The sequence below is a fragment of the Larus michahellis genome, chromosome 20 (genome assembly GCF_964199755.1).
Source record: "Larus michahellis chromosome 20, bLarMic1.1, whole genome shotgun sequence".
NCBI classification, from domain to species: domain Eukaryota; kingdom Metazoa; phylum Chordata; class Aves; order Charadriiformes; family Laridae; genus Larus; species Larus michahellis.
The window spans coordinates 4392243-4411822 of NC_133915.1; the positions used below are offsets into that span (position 1 = coordinate 4392243).

Here is a 19580-nt window from a genome sequence, read left to right on the forward strand (position 1 = left end):
AATTGACTTACAAATTACGGCAATCAGAAGAATGCATTGATTCTATCAAGCCGTTTAACACCTTGCCCTACTTGGAAGACTTTGGGCACTGGATTGCATCCAGTCAGAAGAACAATGGCAATAAATCACTCCAAATTTCACATCTAAAATCAACTGAAAATTAAACCAGCAAAATTAAGATTTTCTACAGTACAGTAAGTGTGCTTAATGATTTTCCAGTTCTTGCTGTCTTGTCCATAATGAGCTGTGCTTTCCATGGACAGAGCCGATATTTCAGGATTTGCCACTGGTTCCTACATGTTAGCAAATGTACGTCTCTAGCAAGAACGGAAAAAAAATTCCAACAACAAAAAATCCCAACTTGCCCTTAGCCGTAGCTGTGACTCTGCCATCTTGAATTTCAAAACCAGGCACAGACCCAGATTTCACAAGTGGACACGCCAACATGCTGCACGCAAAAAACATACCGCTTTCATCCACTGTTCTAGTCCGTTGCTCTGGTTTAACCTTCATCATTCATGCCCACCTACAGTTCTTACAAACTTACTTCTCCTGCCTATCTACCATTTCTACACTGTACTAACAATCTGAACCCTGTTCTCGCATAAAAATACACATACTGGGGTACGAGCACTTAAATACACAAACCATTTGGTTGCTGGAGCCTTCTCTCTTGCAAGCCCTTCCCTCCTAACTATAGTTCTACCTTCTTTATATCACAGTTGCCCAATAAGACTATTTTTTCTTTTGCTTGTGTTTCCTAATTTTATCCCAGTGCTTCCTCTATTTTTCTAATGGACTGTTATACATTATGTACATCCCTGATATTTAAAGCCCTAATTTTTATTTTTTTAAAAACGTGCAGCCTTGCTCAACTCTGTATTATAATTGCACTGCCAGAGCAGTTATTTAGCCTCTACACCGCAAGGCAGATGGGGATCACGCTGGGTCCCACAAGTCGCAGAAGCCCTTTCCCGAGAAATTCAGCCCCTTTCTGGCTCTCAGACTTGGGTGTTCCCAACAGAAAGAAGAGGAGTGATGGGCACTAGAGTCAACGCACAGCTGTGGCATACACCGGACAGTTTCTGAGACACCACGGTGTAGGACATGAGCACCAGACACACAGGCATTCAGAACGTGCATATATTCTGGTAGGCTAAAGACTTTTTTATTATTATTATTATTCTAGAGTTTCTGTTGAGGTTTTTTGGGTTTGTTTTGGGGTTTTGGTTTTCTGCATTTCTCAGACTCCCATATTTTATGTAACTATTTTCTACCAGTACAAACGGTTTCGCTGTTATTTTTTCCTCTTTCTTTCATCAAAGATCTTTATGCCCCGAAGAAACAACAATAAGAGGAATTTGGAAAAGACACATTTGAAAGGCATTCTTTCTATAACACAGACAATTACAATATAGAAATTTATCCCTCAGCCCTCTTCATTCTGTACAATGCCTCCCATTCACAAGACGTGCTCAGTTTTAAGTGCGATCATCTTCCAGCAGTTTAGACCCCAACTGTTTCCATTGCGACGGGCAAGCTATAAAACGCTGATGATGCTCAAACGGATAGTTCCAAAGGGCAGGGGCGTGTTGGATGCTTAAATTTACCCTAAGTCTGAATAAGAGAATAAACTTTCCACAGGCCACCACCTGAGCCACATTCAGATAAGTTACCTGGCCCACAGAGATCTAAGAGCGCTGCCTGGGGGCTCATTATTCTCCTGTGCATTGGTCCAGGACACACAAATGTGATTTGGAGCAGGTATTTCATATGCAAATGTGCGGTGACTTTCTGCATCACTGGCAGAAGGAAGGCAAGAAAAGCAGCTGTTGAGGAGACAGCATGTCATATTATTTATTCATAAGCAACTGGATGGAAAAACAGTTGGGCCTTCCACTGTAAACGGTAAGATAAATATAAGGCTAAGCGACTATATACTCTACTCAAAAAACTTAGCTTAACATTGATATGTTGGGTCCTCTAAGTCAGTCTTATAGAAGCCACACAGGAACCTGAACTTGGATTTGAGCTGGAAAACTTTTACAGACAAAACTGGCTTTCAAGGAAAAACCAAGTAGTCATAGTCATCAACACAGTATCACCAATAATTCCACTTCCCATGAGATCACAGAATGGTTTGGGTTGGAAGGGACCTTAAAGCCCATCCAGTGCCACCCCCTGCCCTGGGCAGGGACACCTCCCACCAGCCCAGCTTGCTCCAAGCCCCGGCCAACCTGCCCTTGAACCCCTCCAGGGATGGGGCAGCCACAGCTTCTCTGGGCAACCTGGGCCAGGGGCTCACCCCCCTCACAGCAAACAATTTCTTCCCCGTATTTCATCTCAATCTCCCCTCTTTCAGTGTAAAACCCTTCCCCCTCGTCCCATGGCTCCCCTCCCTGCTCCAGAGTCCCTCCCCAGCTTTCCTGGAGCCCCTTTAGGGACTGGAAGGGGCTCCAAGGTCTCCCCGGAGCCTTCTCTTCTCCAGGCTGAACCCCCCCAGCTCTCTCAGCCTGTCCTCACAGCAGAGGGGCTCCGGCCCTCTGATCATCAACCAGATGAAATTACTGGTTTTAACTGAAAAATTAGTTAACACTACTCTCAAACAAAACACAAAAGTCAGTGGCCCAAAACATCTTGACAGCTTTATAAATCAAGTGTTTTGCTTGACCCAAGTGAAAACTTACTACTACAGGAGTCACTTTGGTGTGTCCAAAATTCCTAATATCCTGGACATGTTTTCCCATTACATAGTGCCCTTTTACATCGCGGTGACACTGCCAGAAGATACAAACAGCAATGTGAGCCACCCTTCTGCGAAGCATCTGATTTCACGTTGTTTGAACAATTTGTGTTTGTTGATGTCTCCTCACTCATTGTAGAAGGCTTTAGAGTGACCTGTTTGCATTCCAATGAATCCTAAACTTCAGAATACTTTTAATTTTGCAACTGTTCTACTTTTAATCTAAAATCTGATCAGTTGGCCGCAAACAGTCTCATTTTCTCACACTATTTTTTCGACCTGTGCCATGTAAAGCAGTCACAGGTGCTTGCAGTGAGTTAGTGAATCCCTTGTCTATGAGGCTCCTCTGTTACAATTGATTTTGAAATTTTTTAAAATTTTTTTAGCAATTTGGAATGTCAAACTTTCCTAACGTATTTCCTGATGCTCAAAGATGATCTGACTGGAGTAGGTCAACTCAAGTAATTAAGGACTAAAACAGACCATGACATTTATTAACCGAAGTGAGTCATCTATAACGGACATCTTCTGATCCGTAATTACTTAACATGTACGGACAAATTTGCAAAAGGTGAAAATTCAGAAAAAGAAAAATGGGCAAGATTACCATTTGTGCCAATGCTCCTTTATACCACTCTAGCAATGCAAAACAGATCTGAAGCACGCATAAATGTACACCCATTTATAAAAATCCCATGCTAAACTCAAGAGCATGCACAGGAATTGCCACATATAGGCAATTATGGCCCTAACATGCATTATAATACTGCGCTTGATTTTCAAGAATCAAATATCTGAATTTTGAATTTACACTGTATTTTCTTTTCTCTCATTACCAAGCTGAATTCCCGTGGAAGGTACAAAACTGATGAGCCTTACAGCTAATTCAGCTCCAGTTTAGTTAACTGAAGCAGAAGAGACACCTGAGACTGAAATGCTAAAAAAGAACCAGGCTTGGACCCAGCTGAACCAATACACTCTTTTCTCGCAGGACACTGAAAGAGCCATTCAATTGCAGCAAGTTTTGATCATCACCACTGTGAGCCCAATTCCATCTCCCGACCCAGAGGTAGAAACTCCGACTCCATTATCTGGCCCCTGCGCTGCTGAGTAGGAATTGAGACGGTGTAACGTAACAGATGATCTCTATTTCATTCGTGCCGCAGGGAAAAGAGGTCAGGGAAAGCAGCAGCACCAACACTGGCTGACCAGCATCCTTGCTTCCCCCACACAAGAAGGGAAACTGCCCTATTCCTGGGAAGATATGGGGGTAGCAGCGAGAGAGGGGGCACCGGGAGCTGACCCTGCATCCGCAGCAGAGCGAAACAAGAAATGAAGTCGATGCCACATTGTGAAAAGAGCAGAAAGCGACGGTGGTCACTAAAGGGAAATTACTGGCATCTATTCACCCTCCTCATAAAGCCAAAAAACCTGAACAGATATGAGTTTCCATCAGAAATTACATTAGGACTTGAACTAACGTCTGTTGTTGCCGTTATCACATTGCTTACAGATTACCTACAGGATGCGTCTAGACACTTGGGCAATGAAAGAATCCCTGTGGATTTTCATAGTCTGCAGAGAAACAAAATGGGGTAAAAGAGTAAAAAAAAAAAAAAAAAAAAAGAGAAAAAAAAGAGACACTGGGAGAGACCTGCCTTTGAACAAGGAACACACCAGATCTACACCAGAGGTCTGACTAGGACTCACGTCCCATCCCCCAGCCCAGCCACCCACGGGATGCTCACACATTGAGGTCTGAACGCTGACTCCACGCATGTGCTCATACTTCAAACTTTGTGTTTGTTCAGCAAATCCGGGCTTGCCGGCTAGTCTCATCCCCAGTTTAATTCTTACCACAGACCTAAAAGGCATTTCACAGAAAAAAAGCACATCGGAAACCATAAAAATTAGTGTCCTTGTTCTCATAATTTTCTCTCAGTGTTCCACCCCAGGCAAAGAAATTCATTTGGCTTTACAATGAATTCTGCTCCAAGTCAAGTGTTATTAAGGGCTTCTTCGTATTGTTTATCACAGGAATCTAACTCGATGTCTTCCTGAGCACTCCTATGAATGTTTGTTTATTAAAAGGTACAAGTGTTACTACAGCCCTATAAGCGTCACAGCGACAAGCTCTCTTTAGTTACAGAATTAATAATATGGGACCAGAGTAGAACTACAGACATTACCTCGTTTGACAGGAGACCATGGCTTCTATGCTACCCAATTAGGGACTCGGTCCTAATGCCGTATAGCAAAATAAAGCTAAAACCACAGTGCCCGTGGGGCTCAGGAGCTGCAAGTTATTTTAAGGTACTGTTAGAAGGTACTATTCTCTAGTGCCTTGCCCTTACACGGTCATTTTTACCATGCAAAAATCAGCGTACATTGCGGCTAATGCTACAAAGCAGTGTTTTTTAACTGGCACTTGGTAGGGTTTGAAATCTGGCTGAGGAAACCTCCTTTTGCGAACAGAAATCCCACATACCGGGGCGGGAAAAATGCACACGTGAATCTCTAAGGAACTCTGTAGCCTTGGCAAACCACAGCCGTACCACACCAATAGGTTTTGTATTATTTCTTTTTAACAACTGTTTGCAAAGCACTTAAACTTAGACCAGTACTATTATCTCCAGTTCATACCTGGTGATAAAGCAGCGAAGTGAGGGATGAAGACTGTTCAGAAAGCAACGGCAAAGATGGCTCCTGCAAGGTTCAGTCGAGCGCTGTAGCCCACGACCTATAAATAAAAACATCCATAGCATCAGCAATAACAACTTTGGGACCTTTAAATAACAAGCATTCTTAAATAGCCATAACAGGATTTACTTCTGAATTCAGATATTAGGCTTGCTTTAACTTCTGTTAAAACACATTCCCACACAGGCTTTTCCTGAAAGGAATAAAAGGCTGCAGTGTCAAATACCTTTGCCCGCAGGATTCAGTCCCTGTGATCCTTTCCTGATGAGCTTGTAATGTATTAAAGAAACAATTCCAACTCTCCATAAAAAAAGAGAGCAAGTTTCCCATAAAGCAAGAGCACGTTCTTTCACGAGCAAAAAAAGAGAGACACAATTCAATCTCCAAAAATTAGCATAACTTTCCTATTATTCTAGAGGCTGCTCAATTAAATTAGCCTATATCACTTTAAAAGGAATGAGATATGAATTCTAAAGAAAAAGAGATTAAAATTGAAATTCAAAGAATAAAAACCTAACAGGGATGCATAAAAGTGAAAAAACACAATATTGCCCATAACAACAAACATCATGTAATCCCATCACACAAGAGTATGTGTCAGTCCAGCCAGAGCGGGAACAAGTCAGCGGGCTCGTGCTCTGCCCCACTGGGACTGCGTTCAGCCGCTGCTACGGGGGAGTCCCAGTCCTTAACTAAGAGCCCGGTGTCCTGACAACTTGTAGATTGGCCGGAACATTCCAGCTCGTTTTCTCCCTCGGGTTACCTTGTTAATTGGACTAGGTGATTTAGATGATCAGTCGCTGAAGTCCCACACTTAACGGGCAGGTGAAATACCAGGGAGGCTTACTCTGCTTTGCAGATTGCAGCACGTGTGAGGAAGAGCCGACAGACTGGTGGGCTGAGCTAACATTTCCAACAAGGCCTTTCTCTAGCTAACGCTTGAAAAATGATTGATAGCTACTGCAAGACAATAAAGCTAGAACCCAAGGCCAGTCAAGATGACTGGATATTAGGAAAAATTCTTACATTGAAAGGGTTATTAAGCATTGGAACAGGCTGCCCAGGGAAGGGGTTGAGGCACCATCCCTGGAGGGATTTAAAAGACGGGTAGATGTAGTGCTTAGAGATATGGGTTAATGATGTTTTTTGTCAGAGTAAGGTTGGTGGTTGGACCGGATGATCTGAAAGGTCCCTTCCAACCTGGGCAATTCTATGATTCTAAGTAAGAGTTTTTGTTAGTACTTCCATGTAGAAGATGCCTTATTTTGGGCACCATACTGCTATGACTTCCTTGCATCAGTTGAAGTACAAGAATAATGCTCTAATTGTCATGTTTACATAAACATGAATCTACAGCTAAATGCACTGAAGTATGTACAAGCTTTAGATACTAATAGAAGGTTTGTCTACAAAGTACAGCATTGGTAACTATGAGCGAGCACAATTTACACTGCGAAGAGTATCTTTCTAAGCAGAACTCACGTTCCGCAGCAGGGAAACGTCAGGTCAATAATTCCCTTTGAAAGAAGTAGCTCAGGCTCAGCTCTGTCTCATGAACCCCACACTACACGGGGCAAACACAACCAGAGAACAACTGATCTGGAGGGGCAAAAGGAGAGGAGCAGAAACGTTTTCTTCACTTTATACTATACTCACGTTTTCACGGCTCTGCAAGAATCCCGATTGCCTTTCTCACCCCTGGCAAAGTTCGCAACCCGCTGATCGCAACACTGATCCCTCTGATCCCTAATGTTAGTTTTGGTAATGGAGAGAAAAGATTTCATTGAAACCGTCTTCCAATTAGGAACTGTGGTTATCTGAACATAAAAGATCCCGTAATTTTTGCTGATGCGATCATTACTGCAGAGACTTAATTGGCCAGAACTGTCAATGGCAATTAAATGCTTACAGTTGGGGCTCTCGGAGGCTCAGTGATTGCACGTTTTTTAAAGCATCCCATTTGTTCAGTCACACTAGATGACTGCGATAGTGCTTGGAAACCTGAATTTTAGTCTATGGTAACACTTAAAATACACAACAAGCAAATCTTGTATAATTGGTAGCTTTATAGGTTGCAATCAATTGTCTTATCTTTATATAGAGAAACTATGCTTTTTGTCTTTTTTTTTCCCCCACTTCTCCCTATGGGAGGCTATTCTGACGGAGACCGCAATTAGAATGGCGGTGAACCATTTGAGATTTGAAAGGTGGAAAACATTATCCTTCTGGGATGCTTCACTTTGAGAGCTTTTTGGCCGGTGGCCAAGCCTAAGCTTCTTTGAGTTCAACTGGGTGATTTAACCTCGAAAGTTTTACGAAAAGGAACTACCAACCTAAAACCTGGAGAGTCACAAGGGTGGGACAGATGATTCGATAAATAGCTTGGAAGGCTGGTGTAAAATGTTGTCTCAAGAATCTTTCTGACCTCATAAGGTCAAAATTGGTTTGAGAAACAATCTCTTCCCTATTATTTAGCTCTCTCTAACATAACGTCATGGCCAAACGCAGGTCAGGCTCTGGCATTAGATGTTATCCAAACACCAGGAGGCACAGTCACTCCAGAAGAACATCATGCATCGAGGTTTAAAAAGCAGGATCAGATGCAGCAGGCATGATGACCAAGCTCATTCAGAAGTGCATGGCAGAACTCTCCCTGTGACACATCAAGGACAATAGCACAGAAAACAACCCCCTGAATGAAGGTCTATGAGATACGGCATCTCCTTCCAGTCCTGTCATCGACTTTCCATGCAACTTTTAGCACCCCCAAATATCCACCTCCACACACAGGTCTTCATTTTGTCTAAATTAAAAATCCCTTCTTCATCTGAATTGGTGCCAGTCCAAATTCAAGGCAATAAATCTGTTTTGGGGTGGGGAGCTACCGAAAGGTAAATGCTGTTGCTGGATTGCCCATTCCACTGATTTAGCCAGCAGCCCGCCAAGCAATAATTCAGCCAGTTTAGCCAACTATTTTGTATGACATCAGAGAACAGGCAGACAGCTGGGTAGATTTAGGGGTGTATGAATTCAGAGAGACATATTTCCTCCACACAGGGTGCACATTTTTCCACAGATTGTGACTTCTGAATATTAGTGATCACAAAACGATGCGTATACTTCCACCTTACCTCCGGCAGAGACAGAGTCTCCTTGCAGGCCTGGAAAAAATTATTCTATAGAAGCAGGATTCTTTTATGAGATTGTTTTCTAAATCAAGGGCTTGTCTATCACAGGAGGTCTCTGATAAATTAAAATTTGTGTCATGGGTTTGACACCTTACCACTGGATAAGAACCAAATCATACCAATACCTCGGGTGCACACGTAGTCTTATCTATATTCTTACTTTTTAATGACATTTTATTTTATTATAAGCCACTGTACAAAAAAAATGTATCATCAGCGCAAGAATTGGCTTCATGCTAAAAGGGGAAAAAAAATAAAAGGGGGAGATGCATCCAAAGATCTTTAAAAGAAAATAAAGCCGTATGAATCACTACAAAACCAGGTACATTTATTTTAGTCTGCAAGAAAGCTGCACTTCAAAAAACCTGACTCTGTCACCTTAAGTCTACAAAAGGGAGATAGAAAAGAGAATTTGGATGCTAAATTTGCCCTTTATTTAGAGTCTGAAAATTGTAACATCATAAATTTGGAATAAATCAGTCAACTTCAGTCCCTTAGACTACAGACATTCTGTATTATAGACTGTACGTAAGAGAGTAAGAATTTGGATGCTAAATTTGTCCTTCATTTAGAGCCTGAAGATTATAACTTCATAAATTTGGAACGAATCAGACAACTTTGGTCCCTCACACTACAAGCATTCTGTATTACAGATAATAGGTTAGATACTAAATGTTAATATTAAGATGTATTCCTCTAGGAGCAGGCTTTTTGTGCAGTCTTCACTATTGTGCACAGTTAGCCAAGGAGCGTGGAAAAGGCGGCATGACTGGCTTTTCCACTGATATTTCTACCTCCAGCCAGAGCGACAACAGGTAAGCGAAAAAATAAAGTAGCCTGACCCTCAGGTACCCAGCACTTGAATTGGAAAAATATTTTTAGCAAATCCTCTGGAAAGTGCAGTGCAGAAAAAAATAAGAAGGACGAAAAAGATGAATAGCAAAATTTGCTTCAAATGTGATTGAAAGCAAGGGTAAATATCTAGGGGGGGAAATTCAACCACCTGCATATCTAAGTGATTTCGATTTTTGTTTGATGTGTTTTTTCCTTTTGCTGTCTCTCTCTCTGGGTTTTTAATTGTGGGGTGGGGTTTTTTTTTTGTGTGTTTGGGTTTCTTTTTCTAAAACAACCAAAGGAATAAAAAAATTAAATATTGGAAGCAGAAGGGGATCCAATACCTCGACATGAAATGAAGTTATTTGATTTTTCATTTCAGTCACTAACCCACAGAAGCCACTATTTACTCTCAGTTGCTCCTACAGCTTCATTAATTTCCAATGAATTAAAGGTGCATTACCTTACCGAGAATCTGGTCATAAAAATATATGTGTGTGCAGTCTTATAATTGAAAAACAGCTACCTTTCGCAAGGAGATATTTGACTAGCAAATCCCGTTCCTTACTAAGGCTGCTTCTTCTAAGAACACAACCTCTGCTTGCATGGCTGGAGGTCACCGGCAGGCTAACAAGAAGCATCTTGGCGTCATATCTTCTGATACAACTGGACGCATTTAAGCCATACTGTTAAAACATGTATTTTTAAAAAATGATGGAACATCTTCAGGCAGAGGTACACGTGATACGAGAGCCTGCTCTAAGAGCTCCTGCGTTCAAAAACTCCTGCAGTGAGGGTGGATTCAAACCCAAGCCTCATGCCTTGGAGGTAACAGATCCCTCACCTGCTGGGTAAACAGGATAAAATTCTCCTCTTTGTTTGCTGTGAAGAGAAATACAAATACCTGAGCCAAAACTAATACATGTGACCTGAATTTGAGAGCAGTTTCTTTGTGATCCACTTTGAATTTTTCAGAAAATATTTTGTATAAGCACAAAAACCTGTACCTGCCCGATAAATACCAGACCCCGCTGCTCCACAGGCACCACTAACACCTCTGCGGCTCGGGCCCTTTCCCAGGCCACCGCTCTGAGTCTGAACAACAGAGTCTGTGCTTCAGGTCTTCTAGGTGTTGAGGAACCGCTGTAAGTCATATCCCAGCTGCCTTAATTAAAAATAAATCCATTGTATTCATTGCAAGCTAAGCCCCGTTTCCACAGAGGGAAACAAGAAAGATCATAAAGCACCCACTTCACGGTACTTCGAGACCCACGTTCCAGAAGAACAGCCACGTACAGCTGGCACACAGTGCCACAAGAGGTCCTCCTGTACTGGTGCCACGCAGGACAGGTCTCAGACCCTGCGCTGCTCTCGGTGTAGACTTAGAAGCAGTTTCTCACAAGGAGTTGTGCCTGTGATGTAGGATTTTGCAGAAGGTAAAAGGAAGGCAGCCCAAAAAGCAAGGTCTGCTGCGCAGGTGGACATGATCTCAGAAGCAGTCCTAACGTGAACTAAACCACTACAATTCCCACTCCATGGAGTACGGCACTGCAGCATATAAAACTAGTGCTCTAAAAAAATGCCACAGTGCTTCTAAATGTTAAAAATGATAAGATACACAGGTTTTGTGAGAGCAGATGAGGTAAGCGCACTGCGCAGCCGAATCCATGCTTGCAGCTTCGCACCTGCTGAGGCAGCAGCCACAGTTTTTTCTAAAGTGACAAATAGCTTGGGATGTCAAGACTGGGAGACTAAGCAAGTTTTAGACAGAGGAAAAAAATCAGACCTCATTAAAGATGTGTGAACTTGGGCAAGCAAAGAAACTGAGGCATCTTAAGTAAACTGTCGTTTCTGGAAATACGCATCTCTTCAGGAACTCATTCCTTGGCGGGAAGCTGCCTTTCTTGCTCAAATCTCAAGTAAAACAAATGCATTGTTTGGAAATTAAACATCCAAAACTCTTTTGCCTCACCCCTTATAAATTAGGTTTTTACTGACACCCTGATTTGAAGTCTGAGGGAGGAAAAACCATGAAGCACAGCAGTAAATGCGACATAGGAAAAAACGTAAAACAGCACAGAACTAACAGGATGCAACCTTGTAGCATCTATGGATTTTTGGAGCAAAATGGATGGCAAGAGATAGGTAATGCTAAACCTCCCCCTCAGCCAGTGAACTAAGCATGGAAAGAAGATGAGAGACACAGTTCACATTTTGTGAACTCATTTTGTAGAGGTCAGAGAGAAATTAATTAGGCCTACAAGGGAAAAACATCCATACAGTAATTAATGAAAACACTATATTTGGACAGGTTGCCCAAATAATGCAAATAGTATTTGGAGGATTTTCAGATACACAAGTGGATAAACTCTTCTTTCTGCTCTTGAAAATCATGCCTAAAATGAGGCCGAAGGGACCGTGCTTAAATCAAACCACCATTGCACTAGATCATGCTGTAAAAAAAAAAAAAAAAAAAAAAACAAAAAACAAAACGAAAACTGTGTGGAAAAGCTTATAACAGAAAATAGAAAATGAAATAGAAGATACAAAAGACAGCCAGCTGCTCAGTTTAAGTAACCTGGAATAGAATTCAGACAAAGAATCCCTTCCCAAATCACTAAAAGCTAGATGCACTAATCCTACATTTTCAACCACCAATGCGAGTTTACTCCTCACATAAGAAAAACTTCTTGAAGATCAGATGTTAAAAAGCAAAGTAAAATACATTCGCTTTGCCTTAAAACTATTTTTGCCCAAATGTTTCATTTTTCTACTATGACAGCCGATAATAGTGGTGAAATGCTCACTGAATTTGTAAACCAGGTGACTATAATGTGGCATAAACACGTTCATTATGCAAATCTGATTGCTTAAATCTTCAGACGTAGCTCATTTATTTGTATGAGATGGAAGATACTTGGTTCTTTGCCTTTCCTTGGCTAATTCACTAACAGATCTTTCTAGATAATTGTCCCTATTCCACCAAAATCTATTCACATTCCAGTAAAAGTAAAAGAAAGCACCTTACCCTGCAAAACAGTTCTGATAAGAGAAGAAAAAGTTACCTGGGGTTTGAGCTTGAATTTCACCTCCTGAGTGGGATGGGTTGCAACGATACAAAAAATATAAATGCCTCCAGACCTTTTAATTTAATTCTTTGAATACCGTTGACGTTGTGTAGAAAGAAACTCAATTGCTCTTGGAAATTGGAGGGTAGATACTAAACAATTACAGGTCGTAAGAATGAGAAAACAGGAGGACTGAGAAGGGTTAGCTTAGAAAACACCTCCTCAGAGGCAAAAAGAAGGTGGATGCTTAGTCCATCACGACAATATCCCATGACAAGACTATTCATCCTCTTGTATTTGTGGAGGAGCTGGCTTCCCTTCTCTAAAATGAACATCTTTTTCTTTTCCTTCAAAATCATACATCCCTATGGAAGCCACTGGTGCCTTTTCCACGTGAGTCGGCAAAAGGCACTGCATGTCCTCAACGGAATTTGGATCTTCTGTAAAAATTTTCAACTTCTGGCTGCATACACAAGGCCTCTCCTCTCCACTGTTTCTCTCTTTTGAGGCAATGCGATCCTGTTCTGCCGTGTACTGGAAATGGAAGTATTTGTCTCTTATAGGCCATAAATATATTGTTGTTCTTCCCTCTGTGCTAAGCATAGGTGCTGACTCTGTGAAATCAGCATTGCTGGCTGTGAATGAAGCATGAAATGAGAAACCCTTGTCCATTCCACAGAGAGCATACAGACAGCGCAATATCATTTATTACCCTGTGATAAAGACTGTGTGCTATACAAACAAAGCAGCCGCTAGTACTTTGAAATTCTCTCCCATTTTCACTCACCACATTGCGCCCGTTCTACCTTCACTAGTTCAAAGAATCAGTTGAGAAAGACAGATCCACTTCCGGCAACCAACTCTCTCCTGGTAAATACAACGGGGCCTGATTCGCATAAATCCATTTTAACTGACTAATTTAATATTAGAATGAAAGCGCAGAAATAAATTCAATCAGAAAAATACTGGTATATAACGTTTAGAGCATGCACATAAACAGTACCTCTGTTGAAAACATGTTAAAGGGTTATTTGAAGCTTTTCTTCAGCTATTCTCTTCCTATGTGATCTGCTAAGAGGATGTTTCATCTCACCTGCGTGGGAAAAGCGTAACCTTCCACAGGTCTTTCAGATGTGCTGGCTACAGAGAGGTTGCTCCACAGGGAACAGCGTTCTCAAAGAGTGCAAAAGGCAGGTTCGGGGCCGGCTCCTCACTGAATACCAACGGAATCCAAGACACACCTGAAAACCAAAAGTTAAAATAGTCAGAAGTTCCTAAGAAGCATTATACGCTAACAAACTTCTGCAGGGTTTGCAGATATTTCTCAGGAGCTCAGGCTGTGTCGTATCGTTAAATAAAGACGAGCCAGGGTGCAACCACTGGCCATGAGCAGGCCCCCAGTCCCGCTCCTCCCAGCCCTCCTGCCCCACAGCTCATTTGGCTTGGAGAGCGTTAATTGAACGAGTCCAGCGCTTCAGCTTGCTCCTGGGCCTGTAGTGTGACCATACTGTCAGGGACTAAAGCTTCAGCACAGCTGGAAACCGGACTTTCTCAGGACTCCAGGTCCTCTTGGAAAACACCAATATGAAATTAAGCCCGTTTAACAAGCAGGAAAATACACTGCATCCATTGCTGGAGAAAAAGAAGCTTTTTGTAAGAGCTTGCAAGCTATATTAAATGATATTCAGAGTGAAGCTACCATATGACAGCAGAAGGAAAGAAGAGCTGCATCAATAATCAGAGGCAAACTTAAATGTAAAATATATTTGTGCTGACAGTCGTGCTGCAGTTAGTGGAGACACACTTGTTCTCATGCCTAGCTCAAGTAGGCAGCTTGGTGTTATGGAGAGGGGCCTCTGGACAGTTCTGATCAGAGAGAAACTCAAATTAAAAAGTAAAGCCAGGCAGTACTGGGCTTCTCCTCCTCTACATCACATGTACACAACTGTCTGACATGGGCAGAACTCTTTAAATCCTATCTCAGCATTTATGGCTTCTTAAACATAGCACAGCGTTGCAACAGCCTTTCTTTTTGTTATACCGCTCCTCTTGAGAATGTCCTCGCCAGGAATTAGAAATGGGAGGACATCAGCACTAATATGAAAAGGTCACTACACCAGCAGAGAAGGGGCGGCAGGAATCTCAGTAGGGAGGGGAATCCAGCCACGGCAGCAGTGGTGAAAAATGGGATTATTCTGTGTGTCACCCCCCAGGAACTGCTCGGGGCCTGCGTGCTCTCATGGAGGTCCTCCACCGAAATAGGAGGTTGGGGAGAAGCTTTATCAATCAGCAAACACTGAATTATCCAGGATGTTGGCTAAACAGAGATGGAACTGATGCTTAAAAAAAATAAATAAATTAAAAACTAAAAAAGTATTTTGTTAAACGCCAATTTTCTTACCAGAAATCTGAAGGTTGGGATTTGGGATATTATTTTTGGCATTGTTTTGTCGTGAGATCTGGTCTGCGTTCCACCTCCCTCTCCTTTTTGAGGTGGCAAAAAGCAGCTAAAAACCTGAAAACCCCCAAGCCCAGAAAAACCCTCCAGCTTTAAATTTGGGGTAAAAGATGTCATATGCCACCACAATACATCTAAATATATCCGCTTCAAAAGATGTATCTCGGCTCCTACCCCAGTTTCCCCGTGAATATGCTCTTTCTTGTCAGCTTGTTGCATGGGGGACGAACAGCAGTAACTAGATGTGTACTTAGCAGAGAAACACAAGAACAGGATGTCAGGCTGTATTAAACTCAAGTTGTCAAACAGGGCAGCATTAATTTATTTTTTTTTTTGTGTGATGAAATAATCATATCCGGAGTTTTGTTCTGCGTGAGGAGGCATGTGTTAGACGGCGTCTTCTCGGTGTTAATTGCCCAGAAGTGAAGAGACTGACAGCGCAATGGCTCTGGGAAGCGATGCTGCTTGTGGACTGCGTATGCCACAAAAATTATTAAAATAGGAAGGGAAACATGGCTTGCTTTTTCTCTTAATTCTATCCACCAGAAAGCTCATTAAACCAAATCCTCAGTAAAATTTCCTTTTTCACATTCTTTTTCTATTTTACTTATAGGTTATATCTGCCCTACACTTTGATGGGGTGCATGTACAATTAAGTCGCAGGCGAGACCGCAGCGAGTGCAGGTAAAGCAATGACGGCAACACGGCAGTGGCATGGGATTGCCAACACTTCATCAGTTCAGGGTCTGAGGGTCTGAGAAAAATGCCGCATCCTGCACCGAGCTCTGTGCCGCAGGGGCGTATCAGCCATTGCACACAGGCTGCCCACAGTTGCGTGGTCTAGCATCCACCCGATTTAAACACCAGCATTTTTAAACAGCATTTTATTCAGTGGAAGCATCTTAATCTATCAGACAGGTGGCCTCAGGACATCTTCTGAAAGCAGAGAGAGGCCACGTTGTGCTGCATTCTGCACACAGCTGTCTGCGAGACAGTCCCTGCCCTAAAAGCTCACAATCCAAACATCTAATAGAGGCAAAGAGACTAAAACAGGATGGTGCACGGGTCAGAAGGAAAAGCAGCCGCAGGAATACCACTGCTGGAGTGCCACCGCTTCTCAGCTCTTCCCTTCTGCCGTTCTTCACCGATTTAAGCTCATGAAATGTTAAATTCCTGTTAAGTCTCAGCCTGCACAGAAGGGTCTCAGGAACTCACTGGGTCCTTCAGGACTTGCCATACTGCACACGTGTTTATGTATTTATATGAACGTATATACGCTTCTGTGTTTATTTGAATCCAAATCTTCACTCCAGCCCCTTCCTGGTATGGGTTTGTTTTGTTTTGTTTTCCCCTGTAGCTGGGAATCTACAGAATCTGCACAAGAAATCAAGCACCAAGCACGCGTATCCTCAATCCCACCTTCTCTCCTCAGCCCGCTGGTATTTTGAATCCTTTATATTCAAAGTAAGATCCTGATCCTGCCATCCTCAGACAAGCAAAGATCTCCAGGGAGCAACTGTAGGATCAAAACCATGATGTGATACATGCCCCTTGGTCTTTATTTATTATTAACTGCTCAGCAGAATGGCTGGAATTTGGGCTGACAATAACAAGCTAAACTCCCTCTTTCATCTAGGAATTTACCATCTCATGTTTCAAAATGCTTGCTATTATTAGAATATGCAGCACTGCATCCATGCAGAAATGATAGAGAATTGTGCTTCGTCTGGTTAGAATTCTGCACAGCCTGCATTCGGTGATAAAAATTAAGCTAACTCACATACATAAACGAGGGGTTTTTTTTAAAAAATAATCTACTGCATCCTCAGTATTTTAATTCCCTGCAAGGTTATGATTTTTCATCCAAGTAACTAATTAATCTCTAGGATAAAACAAAGACTGCATGACATTTTAAAATAAAATTAACACACACATATAGTGAACAGAGGGTCATGGGTGAGTCTATGCTTAGTTTTTAGTAGACATTTATTATCTAGGCACAAGTGAATGGAACAAAACCAAGGACTTAATGGTCAGATTTGGAAATGTTGTTATTACTGTCACTGAAGACATCATTAACTTTAAAATATTTGCATAACTAAGCTGAAAAAATTTTAAATCTAGCAAAAAAAAAAAAAGTATCCACTTTTTTCTTTTTATCCCTGCTCTCCAATTACTATTTCTGTGCTTATCAAGACACAAAGCCCCTGGAGATTTCATCGGGATATATGGAGATTATTTGATAACCTAGCTTCACGGTATTTAATTCCCAGAAGAGAAAATGATTCTCCAGCAATAATAATATAACAAGAAACTTTTGATATGTTTTTCATCGGCACAAATCATCACCTTGCTTTTTGTTCATTATGTGAGAATCACAACGAACATACTTCCAGGATGGATGGCAAAAACACAGTGCCATGTAATAATCTGCCTGTTGTTCTCTTTCACATCCGTATCCTCTTAAGGTGACTTTATACAGTAATGGAAAACAGATTTGTGGAGCCTGAAAGGGGAAGTTTAAAAGGCAAAGAATCAATCGATGCTGAGCAGACAGAGAATTAAGACTTGTTATGTGCGCTTCAGGGGGCTTGGGGCCAGCACTAACAACGCACAGTGCCTAGAGCGGGGACTGGGCACGATAGCTCAAGACTTGGAGAACCCCAGTCTGCCCCAGTACAAACCTTCTGCACCATGCTGGGCATGGAGGAAAGATTCTCCATTTCTTAGCAGTAAGATGCAACCAGTGCCTTCCATGCCTCTTTGGGGGTGCAGGGAGGGAAGAGCGTTTACACCTCCAACTTGTTCCATTCAATGGCAACAGAGCGTACGAGAGGCAGGTGAATCCCAGCACTGGGTGACCGGATCTTCCAGTGGGTGTAGACAGCATGCAGCTCTGCTGACCTTAGTAGAAATGCGTGAGTCTGTGCCAAGGGAGGATAATATAAACCATGAACCTTTAGAAAGTTTCTTATCACTTTTCAAGAACAGACCTCTTTTCATCCCAGCAGGTTTGTTGGTCCTGCATTTCACATAAATAAGGACCTCTGGCAATGATTTTATGCTTGTCAGGTTCTATATTCTGTATAGAGATGTCAAGCACTGTTTTAACTCCACTTGGAAGCAACTTCAAATGCCTGTTGTCAGCAAAAGTTGAGAACAAAAAAAAACTCTAAACAAAACAAAATAAGAAAAGAGACAGGGAGCTCCATTCAAGATGATCCTACTGTTATTTCTATTAATAGTTCTGATCCAAATTAAGAAAATCAGCAAAGGAAAACCTCATCCACAGCTAGCGTGTATGTACGTAAGCTTAATCGTGCGAGATGCCAATGGTTTGTAGAACTTTTTACTGCCAGTTGCAGCCATCTAACTCCATGATCAAATCCTCCAAAACACCGCTTTCCTGACCCAACCAACACGACTTCAAAAGGGTGAGCCGTTATGCTAGTGTTGATGCAAAACAATTCCGTTTTCATAAAGCCACCTCCTATCCCACTTAGAACTAGAAAATTCAGAGAGATGGGGACAGTGCTATTTATGAATTTGGAAATATTTACCGTGCAAATTTGTAACAGGTACTGAACCATATTCAAACCATAATTTTGTTGAAAATTACAATAATTATGATTCTTGGAATACATCGGGGAAGAAAACCACAGAAAATCATCACCTGCTGTTGGTAGGTGCAACATTCAAATGCTAGATTTCATTTTCAGAATGGAAAAACCCAGGCAATTTCCCTCCTTTTTGCTTTTTTACCACTTGGAAACTTTGATTTCCCCATTTTTGTATTGCCCTGGAGAGAAACTTAGACCAAACCTCTGAACTGAGCTGGTATTTGGAGGTCTTTGGTAAAGCCTTGTCAGAGGAAGAAAAGTAAATGTATCTTCATCTAGGGTTGTATCTTTAAAAAGCATTAATAGTGTGAAATGATGAAATGAGTCAGAGAAATATGTGCTGTCTCCCTTGTTTTCTAGAAGAATATTAGGCAGGAGATACCTCACTCACATTTTGAGAAGCTGAGCTATAGCTACAGATCAATAATGAACAAGAACAGCTTTGTCTCCTTGTGCCACAGCATCCATCCCAAGATGTAAAGCACTGAAACTGAAAGCTTTAGTCCAAACATAGAACACATTTACCATTTCTAACACAGGTCTATGCATAATGAAGAAGTTCCGCGCCTTACACAGAAGTGATATGCTCACAGTAAAAGGAGGTGAAAACACTGCTAGATTGTGGCTGAGAAAAGAATGGGAAAAAGTAGAACAACCTCATGCAATCCAGCAGACGTCACACACAGCCCTACATACTTATTTTGGCACTCTAATCCGGGACGTGTTCAGCTCCAAAATCAGTCCAGGGGATCTGAACCTACTTCCACCGGCCCCATTCATTTTACACACCAAAACTGGTAATTGTTAAAAACGTCAGCTGTCCCAAGGTGCCAGTTCGCTGACCCAGTTTGGGAGGCTGGATACCCACACGGCTCAGTTTTGAAAGTTCAGTGCTTGCTCTTTAATATCCGAGCTAAAGCCTCTGCCATAAAATGAATACTACATATATAGATGCACCTCCATCTCTTT

The 19580-nt window shown here is 41.9% G+C and overlaps 1 protein-coding gene across 14 annotated transcripts in view; it reads right to left on the minus strand.

Moving 5' to 3' along the window:
• Positions 1-19580, minus strand: part of LRRTM4 (leucine rich repeat transmembrane neuronal 4) — a 488683-nt gene that overhangs the window by 371278 nt on the left and 97825 nt on the right. For all 14 annotated transcript variants that reach the window (XR_012584259.1, XR_012584258.1, XM_074563451.1 and 11 more), the window contains 2 exons: positions 13627-13774; positions 5387-5483 (listed from right to left, as the gene is read on the minus strand). The gene's annotated coding sequence lies outside the window, so the exon portion shown is untranslated. The remainder of the gene's footprint in view (positions 1-5386; positions 5484-13626; positions 13775-19580) is intronic.